The sequence below is a fragment of the Typopeltis vanoorti genome, chromosome 6, assembly GCF_054136105.1.
Source record: "Typopeltis vanoorti isolate ZY-2024b chromosome 6, IOZ_Tvanoo_1.0, whole genome shotgun sequence".
Taxonomy (NCBI): Eukaryota; Metazoa; Arthropoda; class Arachnida; order Uropygi; family Thelyphonidae; genus Typopeltis; species Typopeltis vanoorti.
In genome coordinates this window covers 98,160,551-98,181,068 of record NC_143554.1, presented here as the reverse complement: position 1 = coordinate 98,181,068, position 20,518 = coordinate 98,160,551, and the positions used below count along the sequence as shown (strand labels likewise).

General features: G+C 33.9%; 1 long non-coding RNA gene across 1 annotated transcript; it reads right to left on the bottom strand.

Moving 5' to 3' along the window:
- Nucleotides 1-589: 589 nt before the first annotated feature.
- LOC150105741 (uncharacterized) lies at nucleotides 590-10,136 on the bottom strand. The gene is made up of 2 exons (XR_016548498.1): nucleotides 9,728-10,136; nucleotides 590-730 (listed from the first exon to the last, which is right to left on the bottom strand). It is a non-coding gene; the product is annotated as an uncharacterized LOC150105741 (long non-coding RNA).
- Between the last annotated feature and the right edge of the window lie 10,382 nt (nucleotides 10,137-20,518).

The window sequence follows — 20,518 nt, the reverse complement described above, 5'->3', positions numbered from 1 at the left end:
ATCTTTTGTGTAATGAAGGCACCTGTGATACGCAGACAAAAATTACACACTCATACTTAATTTTCATGCTAGTCTTCTGTTCTTTATTTTCTAAGAATAGAGAAGTATTTTGTATGTTTATAATAATCACTTTGTGTATTTGGTATTCTTTGGATGCTGATTTATGTTTTAAGTTTAAAAGACTAAGAATAACAAGTTCCATGGCGAGGTGGACCGTGATTAGGATATTGAAACTTTCAGGATTAATAAGATATCTAAAAGGAATAAGATTAAAAACTAATTCTTAATAATGGCTCCAACTCTGTCTAATTTTTCAACATCTCCCTCTTCCCCTCCCCTGGATGTATAAAACGACTGAAATTTTGGAATCACTATTTACAGAAAAATAGTTTTTAATCAGGTTTGTTTTCAATTAGAAAATTAGCCAAAAAAAACAACAAAATATCATAGGTAATACATACAAGTATACCTGCAAAGAAAAGGCATTCATTCATTCATTCATCATATTTATGGGCATAAAATGTCTGGGTGATAATAATTTGGGGATTTAGCACAGTGTATTTTTTTTTTTTTTTAAGTACAAATGAAATTAAATAAAATGATTTTTATTTAATTGCAACAAATTTTTACACTGCTGCAATTAACAGCAATATACAATATTCAGAAGAATTAATCCATAGTCAAAACTTCAACTGTGGCTCCTACTTCAGCTGCTGAACTACATATGGTACTAAAAGAGAATGAAACAGAAATAAGCAATCAACATTTTTAAATTTTGCATAAATATTTATATCTAGGTTATTCTATTTATGATCATTACATCATCCAAAGAATGTTTTGTAATACAATATTAAAATTAAACTTTTCAATATGGTAGATAAATGTTGTGAGACTAATCTCTTATGGCTAGACTCGCCATTTTGCTCAATTCAACTTGAAAACCAACAAAATCAAAAGTTGGAATAATGAAAGATATTTTATTCTATATTCTACTCTGCAAAAATTATACAGATGCCAGTGTTTTTGTTATTATTATTATTCGTAGTATGGCTCTTTCAAGGACTCATCAATGGAGTCTCTTTTAGCCACTCAAACCTAAATATCATATCTCCACCTGAAGAGATTCACCAAAGAAACACTAACAGTAGCCTATTACACACACACATACATTACATCCCATAAGAAGAAATTAGACCTCCCATGCTTCCAGAGATGACTTAAGTTGACATACCACCTGCTATAAGCTGGAAAGGGAAAAAAAAACTCATCTGTATCTATACTATAAAATCACCTTACTAACTTGTATATTATGTTTCTATTATATCTACCTCTCTGTTACCATCCCAGTTACCTATCACTCCTGGGAAGACTTGCCATTAAATGTTTGAAAAACAGATAATATTTTGATCCTGACCAAAACCAATACTCAACCATTTTCAGGAGTGCTCCTATAGGGTTCAAAGTGGCAGGTTTATGCGGACCTGCATTCATGTTAGGGGCTTAATGAAGTGAAAGAGCACTAAGAAAGGATTAAAAATGTCATTTAATTCTCCCAATATTTCACCTCAGTCACTCAGACAGCTTCAGGGATTACAATACAACTTGTAACACACACAAAGCTATGTGACACACATGGACTACAGTTCTAACTAGGTGGGGGATGTAAACTGGGATCTCGAAGTACTAGTGATTTTCCATATTTTGGGAAGTTTAATGCAACCATATTTATTTAGATTAGGCTGATTTTTGAGAGCAACTGCAAATTCCAAAAATAATCTTTCTTCTTCTAAATTTACTACAGTGGAGCATAGTGGTCTTTTTCCAATCGATTCTATGAACTGTATCTAAAGCATGATCTGATTGACTATAGTTAAAACTGCAGATAAATTTTTTGTGTTCTTCCAAGCAGATGTTGACTGATCTTCTTGTCTGTCTATGACACAGAAAGAGGAGGGTGATCTTAGTAGAACGTATGAGTGTAACAAGCTTTTGGCAGGGCTTGGAAGCCATGCAGAGATTATATTTCTTTAAGATCCTGGCTATTTTTTCTGAAGTGCCTTGGACATATGGAATGGTGATATATTACTAAAATCGTTCTGAAGAGAAGGTTGAGGATTGGTTATTTTTTTGATACTGTGAGAACTGTAGTCATTAGATAAGGTGTGGTGTATATGATTAAGTTCTGCTGTAAGAGAGGCTTCACTGGAAAAGTTATGGGCTGTATTGGTTAGTGTTTTAATGATACCATATTGTTGAGGGGGGGGGGGCGATGAGAATGTTTTCGAATGTATCTGCTTGTGTGGGTGGGCTTTCTGTATACTGAAAATGACAGGATACAGTAATATTACAGGAGAGAGATTAATATCAGAAGGCAAAAAGCTTTTTTATAAGTGATAAGGTGTCATTTAAAGGAATATCGATGAACAATGAGATGATATCTAAGCTAACTAAAATATCTGTATTATTAAACTTTAAATTCTCAACACAAAGTTTTAAAATTGATAGTTTTTTGTTTTTTTAACTACAGGAAGTAGTATAAGGGGATAGGGAAGAGCTTGCTAAATGTGTTGCAAATTGATAGCAGGGAGAATCTGTAGCATCTACTACAGGTCTTAGGGGAGAATCGGTTTTGTGTATTTTTGGTAATCCACATAAATGGCAAGAGTGAGTTTTTTTGTGATTTCAGAAGGCTAGGAAGAAACTTTTTTTGAGCAGACTTCAATTTTTTTTTTTAATCTGAAATTTGATGAGTACATAATTTAAATGTCTGTAGTGGAACAGTCTCTGAGAATGATGTCTGTTTTTCTATTATATTCACTGATATTAAGAATAACAGTAGTACTCCCTATACTGCTATTTTTGCATATTTTCTTGAGGACACTGAATTAGCAAGAAGAAGACAGATTTCCTTTAGAAGGCAAAGATCAAAAAAGAATGCTGGCGACATCAAGCCCAGTGTTGTTAGCTACTTAAGAGCTAAGTTATGGATGCTGCATTCAATGTTAAACATTATCTAGTGCCTGTACTTGCTTTGAAGCAACGGCAAAATTATGGCTGAGACTAAGGATACTAATGATAGTATTGCTAAGCCTTTTTGATGATTTGTTAACTGCAGTTTGAAGAGGTTGAACTATAGGAATGGTTTTAGAATCCGGAAGACTGTCTCACTTTCAGAATGTCAAAATCTCAGAAGAATCTCTCATTCCCCTCACACCACCAATTTTTTTATGGAAGATTTTGAAAAACAAGCCCTTGACTCAGTCCCTCTCAAACCTATCTGGTTAAGATATGTTCTCCATCTGTCCTCATGGTCCAAACATATTTAGATTCTTCACTCTCTCACCTCAATACCCGAGAACTCAGTTTGCCATGGAAAAAGAAACTAATAATAGTTTAGCCTTTCTAGACACCTTGATAACATGCCTATCCAATGGAAACCTGTCTGTTTCAGTATACAGAAAGCCCACCCACACAGGCAGATACATTCACAAACTTTCTTGTCACCCACCCTCAACAATATGGTATCATTAAAACACTAACCATTGAAGTCTAATAAAGGCCGTGAGTGCAAATCCCTGTGTAAAAAGCCTTCTCTGAATAAACAGATGAGTTTATATAAGACTCATATTTATTTAAAAAAGAAAAAACAAGATTCTCGTGTCGTTTACTTCAAAAGTTGGTGAACAATTGATAATCAAATTGGAAAAGAATGGGTTGGATATCAGATTTGTGCACTGCATTGGATATTGACGTAAATTGTGTATGGGGAAGCGACATCCTGGAAGTGACTGTTTTAGGGCCACTGTTGTTTATCTTGTATGTTAATGATACTGAGGAAGGTTTGAATGGAGATATTCAGATATATGTAGAAGTTGCAAATAATACTAATAAGCAGCTGGCTATGGGAATCTGAAAAGAGGGCTGGCAATATTTTTTTTGAGATAGCTGAGGTAGAATATATAACTTGTTGCAACTAATTAGTTTAAATCTTGGTTGTCTAAAATGCTGAGGGAACTGATGTTCATGCCATCACAAACTAGATGTTGAACTTTGATGAGGTCTGGTAGATAAACAAATCTTCTACTTACATCTTCACACTGGCAGACCTGTTGTCAGCAACAGATACATCTCTTAGATGACAAGCATTAAGCCATCAGACTGGAGTAAACCATCCAAAAGTGAGCCAGTGAAGAGAAGGTACAAATCACTATATGAAGACATTCATTAGTCTTTAAAAAGAATAGGCATAGTGAGCAAAAAATCAAGATATTCAGAGATGTGTATTAGACACAAATGGTTTTAATAATGGCTTCCGACATGTAAGAGAAAACTAAACAGAATTTATTACTCCTATATACACCAAATTCTCCATTTACACAATAGATTGGTTCCAGAAAAAAATTGTTTAAGAAAAGAATAGAGTGCATATGAAAAAAATAGAAGAATGGTTCCAGATGGAAAACCTGATACAAACAAGTTATTTTCAAACAAAACATGAAAATCATTGAATAAAACTATTTAATTTTAATGGAATATTTTTATTTTTAATTATTCTTAAATATTTATTTAAAGTATATACAAATATCATTCTTAAACAAAATAGTGTGTCACTAATAAAACAGAAATTTGAAGAGGCCCAAATACACCTGCACATATGGTTATTAGTTAAATTTTATTTGCAATCACTTTCTGACAGTAGCTGCATTCTTTTGTGTGAGACTGGAATTAAATCACTTCCATCACTTGAAACACTTTGGCCATCCTATTCATATTGCAATGGCAAAACGTTTTCTTCAGTAAAAGGAATTAAATTAGCTAATTTCCAATTTTCTGAAGGTTCATTTTTTTTTTTTTTTTTTTTTTTACCATGAACTCTGTAATTAATCATTGAGATCCTGTTTTGACTAGATCTTTGTATAATTCTTGATATCGCACCATACATGACATCAGTATTTGGATCATGTGTAAGAAAATGACTTTGCAAAATGACTTTTCAAGCCGGCCTGGTTGGCCGAGTGGTTAGCATATCTGTTCGAATCCTGCCATGGACATGGATGTTTGTGAAATCACAGACAATGTCGGGATTCGAACAGATACGCTAACCACTAGTGGTGGTGGTTGGCAGTAGATGTTGAATGTAATTGTAGTTGGTGGATTGAGTGGTGGAGATGGAGAGTTGTGGAGTAGGTGCCCTCCCTCAATGAGTTGTTGGTCTCCCTGGAGGTGCTATGTAATAATAATAATAATTTACTAGCCATTCGAAACCTTTCTTTAATCCTACAGTGAGTGGAATCTCTTCATTATCATAGCTTTTTTCTTTTTCATCGAGATTCTCAAGGACAGCTTCTATTATTTCATCATTACTAACAACCTTGTCAACCATCAATTCTTCAATATCTGCAGATGAAAAATTATCAAATCCTTCTCTGCCAACTGCATGTGCTAACCTGATGATATTGGGATTCAGTTGTATGCAAAGGTACAGGGTTTTTCTTTTTCACACGTTCTGGCCAAGTAGCTTTCCAGCTACTTAGCCAGCATGCATTTAAAGTTAATGGTTTCAATTCTGATAGCACCCACTTTGCAAGTTTGATGCAATCCAAATTAGAAAATTTTTTCCACACATCAATAACTGTCAGTAAATTATCCTTATCTAGTGTATCCAAAATGTATTGGAGTGTTCTTCTCATGTAGCAAGTTTTGAGGGTATCGATCACACGTCTAGTGATTGTATTAGGTGGCAGAAAACAAAATTCCACATTCGGGTGTTCTAAAACAAGATGGCTAGGTGCAGTGTCTATAATCAAAACTTTAAAGTCCGGTTTTTTTCCATCAAATAGCATTTAACTTTTGGAACAAAACACTGATGGAACCATTCATTAAAAATTTCTTTTGTAATCCAAGCATTTTTGTTTGCCTTCGAGTGCACTGGTAAGTGTTAAAATCCACATCTTTCACTAGCTGTGGTCTTAGGGATTGATTAATGAGTAAAGGTTTTAATATAATATCTCCTAAAGCATTGCTGCAAAATAATAGTCACACGATCCTTAACTACTTTAAAGCCACCAACACTTTTTTGTGATTTCGCTATATAAGTTCTACTTGGCATTATTTTCCAAAAAAAGCAGGTCTCATCGCTGTTCCAAACTTGATCAGGAGAGTAGCCACCATTTTCAATAATTTTGGGCAGTTTTGAAAGAAATTCCCTAGCTGCCAGCTCATCTGTAGATGTGGCTTCTCCTTTTATTTTTACATTATGAAGCACGTATCTTTTGAGAAATTTTGTAAGCTAACCTGTGCTTAGAGAAGAGAAAAATCACAATTGTTGTTTGATGTTGTTGGCTCCTTTTTCCTGATGACATTTCCTTTTTGTGAGCAATCTTCTATCCACATTAGTAGGGCCTTTTCCATCTTCATTTTTATAATATCTCTCGCCACCTAATTCTGTTCCATAAAGAACAGATTTTCTAATGGCCTCTTCATTTTTCTTAATCGTTCTCACGGTGGCCTTATTCAATCCAAAATATTTCCCTAAGAATGTTGAATCTTCTCCAGCTGCTAAACAATCTAAAATCTGGATCTTAGTTTCTAAAGAAATAGCTTTTCTTTTCTTTTTCTGTCTAACTGAATTATCTAACATCGTGATTAATGAGATAATTTTACTAAAATATCTGAAAATAATAATTAATTTTACTAATTTGATATTAGGTGTACAAAACTCCAAAATTTAATATATACCTGAATAACTCTATTCCACAAACAAAACTTTCATGAACAAAACACAAGATGTGTAAACATTTTGAATTATAAACAAGAAATGATTGTTTAGCAAACAGATTAACTCCTTCCAAGCAGCCTTATATAGGTGGGCCTCCCGAGCAGACCAGTTTAACTTCAAGGAATCAGCATAGCACTCTTTTTAACAGAACTGAATTCAAACAGAAATTTTAAAAATAAGTGCCATTTGAACCGTGTTAAATCAAAATATTCCGTGTAAAAATAGAATTGCTTTTGTTTTCTAAACCATGTTATTTCGAAATCATGTAGAAAAAAAGCTGTGTAAAAAGAGAATTAGCTGTATTTCACTCAATATGTCATGAGCTTTATTCAGAGAGAAAGCAGAATTGGTTACAACATTTATATTATGAATACAAGAAAGAGTCATGAAGTATGTATATAACATCACTTCTTGGTCACAGCTGTACAGTAGGAAGAAACACTAAGAGTTCCTCATATAGGATTCATATAGGGTTATTAAAAGTCAACACTGTCAAATATACATAAAAATTTGAAAGAGATAGACTTTCTGGGAGACCAAGGGCTGGATGCAACCTGCGAGTTGGGGACTACTGATGAAGGTTAGCCAGTCTCATACAGAGGTGGTAGTGCGTTTTTTAATCCCACGAGACAAGCAAACTGGCAGAAGAGCAAGTGCAATTTACAGACAGAGCAGACAATGTAGACAGAATTAATTGTCTCATTGTAAGCAGGTTTTAAAAAGCCAAGTCACTTGGCCATGACAGACCACTGAGCCTAATAAGCAAGGGATGATGGGAGGTCTGAAATCAGAACGAGTGTAACATACTGTCATCAACAAAACTGGATAATGAATTTGAGGGAGGGAGGGCACACTACAAATCTCTGCTTCCACTACTTAATCCACCAACTACATAGAATGCCACTACCACCTACTGTCCTCCACCACACTAGCATTAGCTGCAAAGTTTGAAGATAAAAATTCATCTACTATTGCATTTAATGTGAATACCAACAGAATGCTAGGCAACCCAGCTGCAAACATCAAAACAACAGAGGAACTTGTTTAATAAGTCTTTGTGTTTCATCACAAGCCTCAGTGATATCAAAAACCTTAACTTTTCCATAGCATTTGTAAATCAATGGAACCTGTGTATTATTATTAAAAATTGCATTGTTAAATAAGCAGTCATTTGAATGGATGAAAAAGTCTTTGACTTTTTCATCCATTCAAATGGGCAGGTGTCTTGAAGTATTGCATTTGAAATAAATTGTGTGTGTGTGTGAGAGAGAGAGAGAGAGAAAGAAAGCAGTTTTATAGCATTTTAAATCCAACATTTTTCTAAGAAAACTATTTATCACACAGTCTCTTCCCACCCTCTCACATATGCACTACAACTGAAAAATCATCTCAGATGTTTAATCTGGTTTAATGTAACATTAACAGCCTGATGCAAACTCTTATCATGAGGCTCGAATATTAAAGTTTTTAATGAATATTTTGCTTTCCTCCACTTTGCTCTAGTTGACATTCAAGTGTCATTGTGGGTTGCTTTGGCTCATTGAGCAGTTGCTAATGCTTACCATAATTTTAGGACTACATGCATAACTCTTCTTCTCTAGCTTAGTGAACTTCTAAGATTCTCTGCTACAAATACTAACTTCTTCCAATTTTTTGTCTTGAGCTCTTTCCAGTCAAGGATTTCCATCTCAGCTAAACCTTTCTGGAATGTATCCCCCCCCCCAATGATTGTCTATCTGCCAGCCTGGTTGGCTGAGTGGTTAGCATATCCCCTCTCCAGCCAAAAGGCTGTGGATTCGAATCTCGCCGTGGGCATGGATGTTTGTGATTGTCTGTGAAAATACTAGTGGTGGTGGGCAGTAGATGGCATTGGTGTAGATGATGTGGTTCGCTGTAGTTGGTGGAGACAGTTGTAGAGTAGGTGCCCTCCCTCGATGAGTCTTTGGACTCCTTGGAGGTGTCACGTAATAATAATAATAATGATACCACGGTCTTCTTCTAGGTTGCTGTCCATCAGGTTTCACTGTGAATGTATGTTATTTCATATGTCCAAGTCATCTCACAATCTACAAACTCAGATTTCATCAGTTAAGATAGGGATCTATAGTTTGTAAAATTCTTGACTGTTCTATTCATCTGTTGTGTTATCTCTTACAGGCCAAAGATTTTCCTAAGGCTTTTATTCTCAAACATCTGCAGAATTTTTGCATCTTCGTCTGTTATGCTCCATGTTTCTGCTCAATATAAAACAATAGATCTAATGATTATCATGTATATTTCTATTTTAACTCAACTTTTCTTGGAAGATAAATTATGTACTGAATGATAAGATCTATTGGAGGCATATAGTCTTGCTTGATTTCTGTAAAAATTTTATTATATTGAGTTATGTTCCAAAATACTTGAACAGAAAAGTGGCATTTTTAAATTTCAGATTTTCAATGGCAAACTGGTCATTTCCCCTTCGTTTCTACCTACTTTTATATATTGTTTTATGCTGTTCGATTTGTAATCCAAGTTTTTTAGCAGAAGTTTTGAGTTTTCTAAATGTTATTTCAGCATTTTCTTCAACTAGGCAGATATCTGTATATCCTAATATTACTGTTTGTAATATAGGAGGTTACCTTTTACAGTTTCTTTAATATATTTTTCTAAAACTAAATAGTATGGTTGAAAGGGCATCGCCAATACCCTGCTTCGGTAGTTTGTGGTGCAAATTTTGTTTAAATTTATCTTATGAGGTATTCCAAGTCTATTTAATACTCCCCAAAGGCCTTTTTCTACGAATACTATATGATTTTCTAAAATCTATAAATAAAATATGAACGAGTCCGAAAATAACTTCAAACACAACTTAAAAATTAATGGAGGAGTGAGTTCCAGAAAAGATTAGATCAGCAAAGGTAGATTATTCACTAATGTACTAATGAATATTACAAATGGACATACCTGCTCTTATCAGTCCAATCACCACAAAAAAACTAATAATATTGCCGATGCACATTTCTCTAGCTTTTTTCTTCTGTTCAATAGGATCTGTTCTATCAGCCTTTATAGGTATTCGAATCATAACTATTAAGTGAAATTCAAATATTCCAAAAACTTTATTTGCTAGATAATGCAACACAACTTCTCTTTGCCACCAACACAAGCACGTTTAGAAAAGTTCACTCATGCTAGAAGCATTGCGCTGGTGCTGGCATCTAGTTTTATTTATTTATTTATTTATTTATTTTGAAAAATAATTTTGAATTAAGTGAAATTTTAGTAAATGGAGTGGAAAAAAATCTGCTGGAGATAAAATTTGGCAGGGAGATTTTAGAAATGATTTCAGTCTATTAGAAATGTCATTACTACGTTAAAGCAACATACTGAACGTCCCGGTGAGCCCAAATTGTCATGTCGCTCAGTTGAAACTGGTTCTCTACAATATCTATCGGCTGGTTTTTCTCCAGCAACGCATATACGGTTGCAAACTCCATTTATGTGTGTGCGTGCGCATCCTACAACTTCAACAGAATAAAAATGACAAGACATTAATATGCAACATATTAACTGCATCTGAAAATCATGAAAATCATGAAATCGACAATGAGAAATCATTGTCGATTTCAGGTCATTCTCTATGTTTAAGAGCCTACTAACAGCGAATCGGTCCTAAAAGAAATAATTGCACAATGGAACTGTACATGTCTCCTGAAAAGAGAGAGAAAATAGCACACCGATAGATACAGTATTTTGTTATGTATTTATTTAATTTATTTAAACAGTTGTTCTATGTGGAATGAATAGGAAAGTGGAACTTTCTGAAGCGCACGCTGGTGAAATTATAAATAAAGAAAGCTTTATTTATAAAGTGGCCAGATGTATACGTAAATCCATCTTTAATGATATATATGTTAACTTGAAGATTCTCCAAAAGAATATCAAAAGTATATATTGTGATACTTTAGCTATAGACGTTCTAAATTATTATTATTATTATTATTATTATTATTATTATTATTATTATTATTATTATTATTATTATTATTATTATTATTATTATTATTATTATTATTATTATTATTATTATTAATTGGTTTATTCACATAATTGATACACGCTCAAAACAATATACCATTCAAACAACAATTGGCTGGTGATAATACAGAGCAATTCAAATTCTGCCCAAGAATCTAAAAATAGTCTGTCAGGTAGCGTCGTAAAATATGGACTGTTCCAAGTAATGCCGTTTTTTTTTTTGTAGATTATATGGGGTCACTTCGTTGATGTTTAATTCTTGTAAATAGTTGGATAGCTTTTTTGAAATTTCACCAAGTGCACTGATAACTATTGGAATGATTTTGGTGTCGTTAAGCCACAGTCGACCAACGGCGATTCCTGTTTCGTTTTCCAGTACTGTCTCTGTGCTGCCATCAAAAATATGGCTTTCCTACTTCTGATAATTATCAGAAGTAGGAAAGCCATATTTTTTGCATGCATACCAATGAATTATTTTGGCCACTTGACCATGGTGGTATTTATAATCACTTTGAGATATTTTGCTGCAGGCACTGATCAGATGTCCTGTAGTCTTATCTTTCTGATCGCATTATCTGCATTTGCTATTATCATTGATGTTAAAATTTTTTGCTTTGATTGCATTAGTTTGCGATGCCTGTTCTTAAGCTACTAGAATAAATCCTTCTGTTTCTTTTTTAATGCATCCATATTGTAGCCATTGCCACGTCTTGTTCATGTCAATTTTTTGTTCAGTATCTCGCCATCCAACGATTTATTTTTCCATCGCACATATAGGTTATTTTGCTGTTCCTTTTTGTAATCGGATTTGTTTCATGTTGCTTTTAGAAGGCCCTCTTGTGTAATTTCTGGAAGCATTTGCTCAGAGCTATTGTTGATGTAACTTTTTAAACTAATTTCTTTTTTTTCCACATTCTGTCTCACTTGCAACAGACTCCATGCACCTATTCTCCTTTGTAAGTATAATCGGTCAACATCACCTCGTGGATGTAATGCATGATACATAATAATTAATTTTTAGTTTTGAGTCCAATTTGTCCAGGCCTTCTTTTATCCAATCTATTATGCCAGCTGTGAATCGGATCACTAGTATAGCCCAAGAGTTCATTGGTCTAATTGTGTTGAATCCATTTAGTTTTGTTTCAGAATATTTTGCTGCTGCTGCTTGTTGTTTAACTTTCGAGTGGTGAATCTCACTGACTTCTAATATTCCTAGGTATTTACAGTGTTTGCTAGCTGAAACTGCTTTTATATGTTTCTCTTGATCAAAATTAAAATTGCTAGTGTCATTAATTTTTCTTTCTTTTAATATATAAAACTGCGCATTTTTCTAAACCAAATTCATTTTGATGTTCTGACTGAAAATACGAACTGTATTCAGTAAAGAGTATTTTTCATGTGCCAATTTTCCATATAACTTCAAGTCATCAATATACAGCGCTTTGGAAGTTTCAATATTATAGGAAAGGCCAGCAAAGATTGGTCGATTGGTAGAGCCTCTGCTACTAATGGCTCACGCAAAAGTTAAACAAGTTTCATCGCGATTAGTAGTTGGAAGGGGATCAATCGTTCGATGCTGTTGGTACACACTCCCTCGATGAGTCTGTGTCACATAATAATAATATTTAGGAATTTCGTGTCCAAGTTTTTTTTTTTTTTTAAATCATAGACAAAGGTATCAAGAAATGTTGAAGAGCAATGGTGACAAGGAATCACCTGGAAATTTCTATGTTTAATGCTAATATCTCCGAATTGCTCATTATTGACTATTAAAGTTATTTTTCATGATTTCATTGAGTGTCGACTGGTCCGATATGGATTTTTTCTTACTTTTCTATATTAAGATGGGGGATATAATAACGGTTTATTATTATTATTATTATTATTAGTAGTAGTAGTAGTAGTAGTAGTAGTGGTAGTAGTAGCAGTAGTAATAGCAGTAGTAGTACGTACTGTACTTATATACTTGTCCTACAAGCTCCTATCATACCAAAATCCGAGCATTACATGTCTAATGTGGATTTTGAAAAAGCGACATCGGAAGATTAGTAAAAAAAAAAATTACTAATCGGTCGCTAAAACGACTGTTACTGATGGAGCAGAAGACTTTTTAGTGTCCCATTTTACTCGAATAATGTGCTCCAGAGATAACTGCTATTCTGTGTTGTCTCTACAGTCTTCTACTAACATGTCAGTTATTCCAACGGATGCAACCATACATTCAGGCTATTCAAAAAAAAAAAAAAAAACGCTGCAGAAATCTTCCATCAAATTATTAACGAGGCGCCATCACTTCAACCCTCTCCAAAATCATGGAGAAAAAAAGTCATCAGCAGTCAACTTCTTTACACCAACAGACCCTCCAGTTAATCAAAGACCAGCAATATGGATTCCTCCATTCAAGGTTCATGGCCTTCCCCTTAGGCCTACATCTTCCGCTGGATATAGAAGTCTAGAGAAGCATGTGCTATCGATTTTCACATTTATACAGCTTTTGATGGCTTCTGATATCAAGATCTGCTGAACAAATTGCTATCCTTTGGTCTGTTTGTCACCCTCTATAACTGTGGGGTAAGCTTTCTGTGTGATTGATTTTCACTACTTCTTATGGTGGACAGTTCCATGTCTTCGAACTTGATACCATAAGGAATCGTTTAAGGCTTTATTTTATCGTGTATCCTCTTCCTCCTATAAGGAAATAACTAACTCTCAGTCACTAGTAATACTATTCACTGTTATAGATAAACTTCAACCACTGTCTCACAGGTTCAGCACTGCGTATGTTTTACAAGGACTTCTTGTAAATAAGAAGCAGCAGCTGCTCAGCGTCCCTTGACAGGCCAACTCCAAACACATAGAACCCACTTTTTGTTACTTCCTCTTTGTTACAACTTCCTATCATGAAATATTTCCAAACAATGACAACTCCTGCAGCTCTTCAAGAAAAATGGCAATAGATATTTTCTTTCTGAATCGTCATCTGTATTCTATACACTGCATTGTTGTGCTTAAAGGTTCTTCGACTTCTCGTGAATGGGGTCATTATATTAATGAATAATAACAATAATAAAACGCCATGACATATCCAAGAAATTTGAGGACCTATTGTAAGCGGCCAGTTTATTACATTATGCAATCCATCATCTGAGATACACTACACCGTATTTTATATATTAATTGTTATTGGACGGGTTTATTCTTTTTCAGGAATAAAAAATTGAGTTTCTGGGACGGGGAGGGGGGGCCTTCCACCTCCTGATGAAACAGTATAACATGCATTCTGCTGAGAACCATGTTCAAAGAAGTCCTGTGAGACCACAAATGCGAGACCCCCCCCCTCAACATTTCGGTGCATGGAAGAAGAAGGTGAATCCATTCCGATAATAGGATATCGTATAATAATAAATCCCACGAAACACATTGATTAGTGGATGAGTGTTTATTATTATACGTCGTAAAATTAGCTTTTCTTCTAAGAAAATTCTACTTTTTAAAGTGGTAACTATTTTGCTTGTACAACAGTTGAAATTTTACGTATAAAGCATGTGATTTCGCTTGTTGGTAACGAATTCGTACATCGCCTTATTCCTTTCTCCCCTTCAACATTAATTGACTCTTCTTAGCACATTGCCAACCGAAGGTCTTGCATCAGTGGTGGGACAGTACTTACAAATTGAAGAAAAATGACTGAATGTGTTATTGTTTATCAATGACTGGGATGTTAAAAACATCTAAAACAAATATAATAAAAAATAAAATATAAATAATAAATAGAAGAAACTAAAAGAAAGTATGAACAGTTAATAGTAATAGTTTCTCAAAGTTGTATTTTATGTTTTATTCTTTTATATTTATACTTTTATTTATTTATTATTCTTATTATTTTCTCATTTTTTTTAATCTGCACATCTTTGATAATAATTCCTTTGAATTCTAATAGTGTAATCCTATCAACTCTCAACTGTGACCGACCTACGAGCCTAGTAAGCGCATCTTACATTACTCATCCTTATGATTTATGTTTTGAATGCAGATACTATTCTTTCTCCCTGATCGTGTCCATGTTTCATTAGACGACATTGGAGTTTTTTAATAAAGTTCCTTATTTTTCCTACACATGTAAGCCATATAAGTATCTATAAGAATTAATATGACTGACAAAACTACATCGCTAAAGTATTTCAAGATTTATGGTGACATACTAAAAAAATTGCAAATAAGGCAATCCAAAAATACTTTGGTAGAACACCTTTCTATACAGCTAATCAGCTAAAGCCTTTTATTCTCGTATAAGGAGTAGGCGAGGCCATTTATCCCCTATCTAACTTTTGGAGACTGAGTGGGCTGTTCAATCTCCACTAGTACCCAATCAGAGATAGCTGGCCCAATGCTATCACTAATTAAGCAGCACGCAGTGAAGAGAGACGGCTCAACTAGTGCCGCAATCTTGTGATCCCTAACCTTAACACAATATATTTAATGTCTGAAATAATCTGGGTTCTACGGTCGATTTTGTTGAGTTTACGGGACGAAAAACCCGAGTTTCCATAAAGAAAAAACCCGCTTGCCCGTGCCAGAGATCGACTAACTCAGAAACCGGTCGGAAAAAAGCTTAGAAAAATTTCCTCTAGTCGCCGACTAGATTGGAAAGCAAGTCTTCTTTCTTGCAGTTAAGCGCTGTGGTATGCAAACGCCACATCCACTGCGCTACACAGGCTCTGTCTATAAAGCAATTAAATGTATATTAAATAAATTTAATAAATCACCCTGAGAAGTTGTTATTAACGTGGAATTATTCAAATATGCTGAAGTACTATTAAATAAAAGTTTACAGATTTCTTGATAGACTATAGGATGGGGAAGACCTATCGAATTCTAGTAGAAAGCAAGAGTTATTCCAGTTTATAAGAAATGCAACAGAAAAGAATATGAAAGTTATTGAAGAAATGCCTTCTCAATAGTAGCTATAAAATAAATGAAAAATCATAAAAAGCAAACTAAAGAGTCATTACAATGATAAGATGAGGAAAAAATGGATTCAGCAATTTTACTTTGAAATTACTAATTGAAAAGCACAAATAATTCAATAAATCAACATGCATAGCATTTATAGACTACAGCAAAGCCTATGACTGTGGAAACAGAAATTAACTTTTCAAAATACATGCTGATGATCAAATCCCAAAACGAATACCAGTAATATATAATTTTAAATATATAATATATAACTTTATAGCAGTAAAACTGAGAAATGAAATATCAGTGTGGAATTTGGTAAATCGTCGATTCTAACGAGATTAACGCTAATAAAGGGAAACCTTGTTGCAAATATCCTATTAAAGGCATAGTCATTTAATGTGCTGTTATATACATACGAATAGGATCTTCATATTATCCAATTATGAAGATAAATATCAATGTTCTATACAATATTTAATGTTTATCACTGAAAAGTTTAAATAAATAAATAAAAGTTTAAATGAAAGTATCAACTCAAACTTTCACGGAATGGAATGAGTTCTAAATAACGCCATGAAAAAAAATTAGCTGACGGCTTATATTCCATTATAGGAAATGGGTGAGGGTGTTTTAGCCCTATCTAACTTTTGGAAGCTGAGTGGGCAGTTTAGGCTACACTGAGTGGACATTTCAGTCTCCACAGCTAATCAGAGATATCTGGAACAAGACTATCACTAATTTTAGAGGCATTCAGTGAAGAAGAGACTGGTAAACAAGTGCTGCCATCTTGTGATCCCTAATCCTAACACGATATTTTATTGTGTAAAATAGTATGAGTACTATTGTCTATTTTTTGAGTTTACAGACGAAAACCATGAGTTTCTAGGAGAACAAACCAATTTGCCCATGCCAGAGATCGTCTAACTTGAGAACCAGTAAAAGGAAGGATTAGAAAAAGTTCCTCTATTCGACGATTAGAATTGAACTCAAGTCTGTTTTTGGGCCGCCTAGCTCTGAGAAAGCAAACGTCACTTCCACTGGGCTAGACAGGCCTGCTAAATAAAACATGTACAAAAAGATTCGTGAGCAAATAAGCTACTTTAACTTCTTTACTATGACTTAAAAAGAAAAAAAAATGACTTTAATAATAAAATTCAGAAGTATTAGAGCACTTCCAATAATTATTCAAGTTTTCAACCCCAAAAATATCGAGAGGCATACCAGAATGTGATTCCTAGACATCACACACACACAAGAAAGTTGAACAATGGTTTTGATCAGTTAAAATGAAATTTATGAGAACTGCAAGACATTCGTTATTGGACCGGATGCAAAACAAAGAGATGATGAATAAACTAAAAACGACATCTGTAATACAATACATAATAAAATTAAACCATACAAAACTTTAACAAAAACCAACTCTTGCTTGTGGAATTGATGCTTGGATATCATAAAAAAGCTGAGCAATGACTTTTGCCAGTTGAAATTAAATTTATAGGAAATACTGGACATACATTATGGAAGATGATGAAAAACAAAGAGATCATGAATGATGAATAAAATATATATCCCTAAAGGAAGGAGACTTCCAGGATGATCATTCAAGAAATGGTTGAGACCTAACAGGATGCTAGGCTTACTACTGAAAGGATGATGTTCATAATGACATTATAGAACTAAAGCATTGCCAACACGCTATACAGGACCTTGGGAAGTTTTATTCTTTTAAAACTGCCTAACATTATCTCAAAATTCACTGAATCCACTATTCGTTTGCACAAAACCAATATGGTAGAGATTATGACATTTCTGGGGGTTCCTAAGTACAAAAGCTTACATTTATATATAACTATATAAATACATTTATTTCTCTATTCAGGGATATCTAATCTTTTAAGGATTATCAGTAGAAGTGGCGTTTGCACTCTACTAGGTTTGACCGTACGACGAAAAACTCGGGTTCGAATGTAGTTGCCTACTAGAGGAACATTTTCTAAGCCTTTTCTAGACCAGTTCCCGAGTTTGTCACGGGCATGGGCAAGCGGGTTTTTTTCTTCCGGAAAATTGGATTTTTCGTCCCGTAAAATCAAGAAAATCGGCAGTCGAACCCACACTATTTTCAGACATTAAAAATATTATGTTAGGGTTAGGGACCACGAGATGGCGGCACTTGTTAGCCGTCTTCTTCACTGCGTACGATTAATTAGTGATAGCCTTCGGCCAGCTATCTCTAATTGGCTATTAGCTGCGTTTGAAATGCCCACTCAGTCTCCAAAAGTTAGACAGCTCTAAAACGGTCTAGCCTACTCCCTATGCGGGAATAAAAAGGCGTTAGCTGATATATATACATAGAGTATACAACAGATCCACATATGAGAGTTCCCAAGACCTATGACACTATTGTGCCTTGCATGGGCAGGGGTTAAAAGAAGAAGAAAGGAATTTATTAATGTATTTGTTGAAGACCTGAGGGTTGTAATGACTGAAATAAACAGTATGGAGAAGACTGTACCTAAGTGTGAAGGGAATGAAGGAGGATGAAGATAAATAATTGGCTCGGTGAGTTTGGAGATGAACTGCTATATGGGTGAACCTGTACCTGCTGATTATTGATTAGGAGAGAGTGGAGGAACGCTACGGACTAGTTCAGAAGATCAGTACTCATCGAAATACCTATAGACATGATGAAGCAACAGAACGATGATGGAAAACTGTCATATAATATATATATAAACAAGTGGCCTGTTCCGGTCTCATGCCATCTCTTTCTTGGTCTTCCGATTCTTCTTTTTCTACTTATTTTGTATCTGTATAATATTTTTGGTAGTCTGCTGTTGTCTATTCGATTTAAATGTTGTAGCCATTTTTGTTTATACTGTCTTATGTAGTAATTAATTGGTTTTGTTTTCAGGGATTGTAAGATTTCTTCATTTGTTTTGTGGTCCCACTTGGTATATCCAGCTGTTTTTCTGAGGAACTTCATTTCTGCTGTTTGAATTCGTTTTTCATCTTTCCATTTCATGGTCCATGTTTCGCTTCCGTATAGTAGAGTTGGTTTTGACAAGACATTATATAGTCTGATTCTAGTGTGTTTTTGTACTAGGGATGGCTTAAATATATTATTTATTATGCCATTTACTTTGACAAAGTTTGATATTTTAGTGTCTATGTCTTTTTCTTCTTCGTATGATAGATCACATCCCAAGTATCTGAAAGTGTTTACTTGTTCTAGTATTTTATTATCTATCACTGTTTTACTTCTCATTGGGTTTTCTCCTTTGAATGCCATTATTTTTGTTCTTTCTTTAGATATTGTCATATTATATTGCTTTGGGATATCACTTAATGATTTTAATGATCTTTGTAAGTCATCTTCTGATGTAGCTAATACTATTTGATCATCTGCAAAGAGTAGTGTATTTATCTTCATTTGCGGGGTCATTTGTATACCAAATGGGTTATGCTGTTTCCAGATTGTTAATATTTCATTTATATATATATTGAAAAGCAGAGGTGAGCGGGTACATCCTTGTCGTACTCCTCTTGATATATCTTTCCATTCTGAGGTGTGTTCTAATTTAACTGCTATTTTATTTCCTGTATATATTTCTTGAATAGATTGTAAAAGTTGGTTTGGTATGTTTAAATCGATTAATATTTTAAACAGTTTTTGTCTACTAATTTTGTCAAAGTCTTTTTCATAATCAATGAAGGCCACGTGAAATTCTCTTGAAATTCTTTTTGAAATTCTCTTCTCTTTTCTATTAATAATTTTAAAGTAAAAATTGGATCTATGCAGGATTTGCCTTTTCGGAAACCATTTTGTATAGTAATTTGTAATTTTTGTGTAGTAATTTGTCTTCTACAATGCTGCTTAGTTTCTCTTTTAATATTCCTGCATATATTTTGTATCCTGTATTCAGCAGGCTAATTCCCCTATAATTATTGCAATTGTCTTTGTTTCCTTTTTTCTAGATTGGGATAACCAGTGCTTTTTTACCGGACATCCAAGCCATATTAAAAAATTTCAGAAATCTTTCATTAAATTTTTCACCTGCATTTTTGTATAGTTCTATATTTATATTGTCTTCTCCTGGTGTTTTCCTATTTTTCATCTTCTTTATTACATTTTTCAGTTCTAACATTGTGATATTTTCTATTAGGTCATTCTTTGTGTTATAAAATTTTATTTCATTATTCTCATCTGTCCAGAGATTTTGGAAATAGGTCACCCGTTTTTCTAAATCTATTGTTTGTATTTTTCTTTTTTCTTTTATTTCTTTATTCATGTATTTTATTACTTTATAGGTTTTGGGTTGTGGCTTAAATAAATCCTTTTCTAGTTCTGTTACGAAATTGTTCCATCTTTCTCTATGTTTTTTCCTTACTTCTCGTTTTGCAATTGCACTATTTCTTTTATACTCTATTTCTGCTTCTATTGTTTTGGAATTTAGCCATTTCTGATAACTGTCCTTTTTGGTTTTTATTATATTTTCTATTTCTTTGTTCCAGTCTCGTAGTACTCTTTTTCTAATCCATATCCATTTGTGCTTTATTCCTAAGGTTTCTGTTGCTGCTTTTGTGAGAATTTGTTTCAAATTTTCCCATTCATCTTCTATGTCACTTGATTCATGTGTGGTTTCTGTTTTTAAGTTTGTGCATTTTTGATATTGTTGTCTAACTTGAGGATCCTGTAATGAAGAAATTTTGTAGCTTGGCTGGTAAGATATTCAATTCTATGTGTTTTTAGCCACT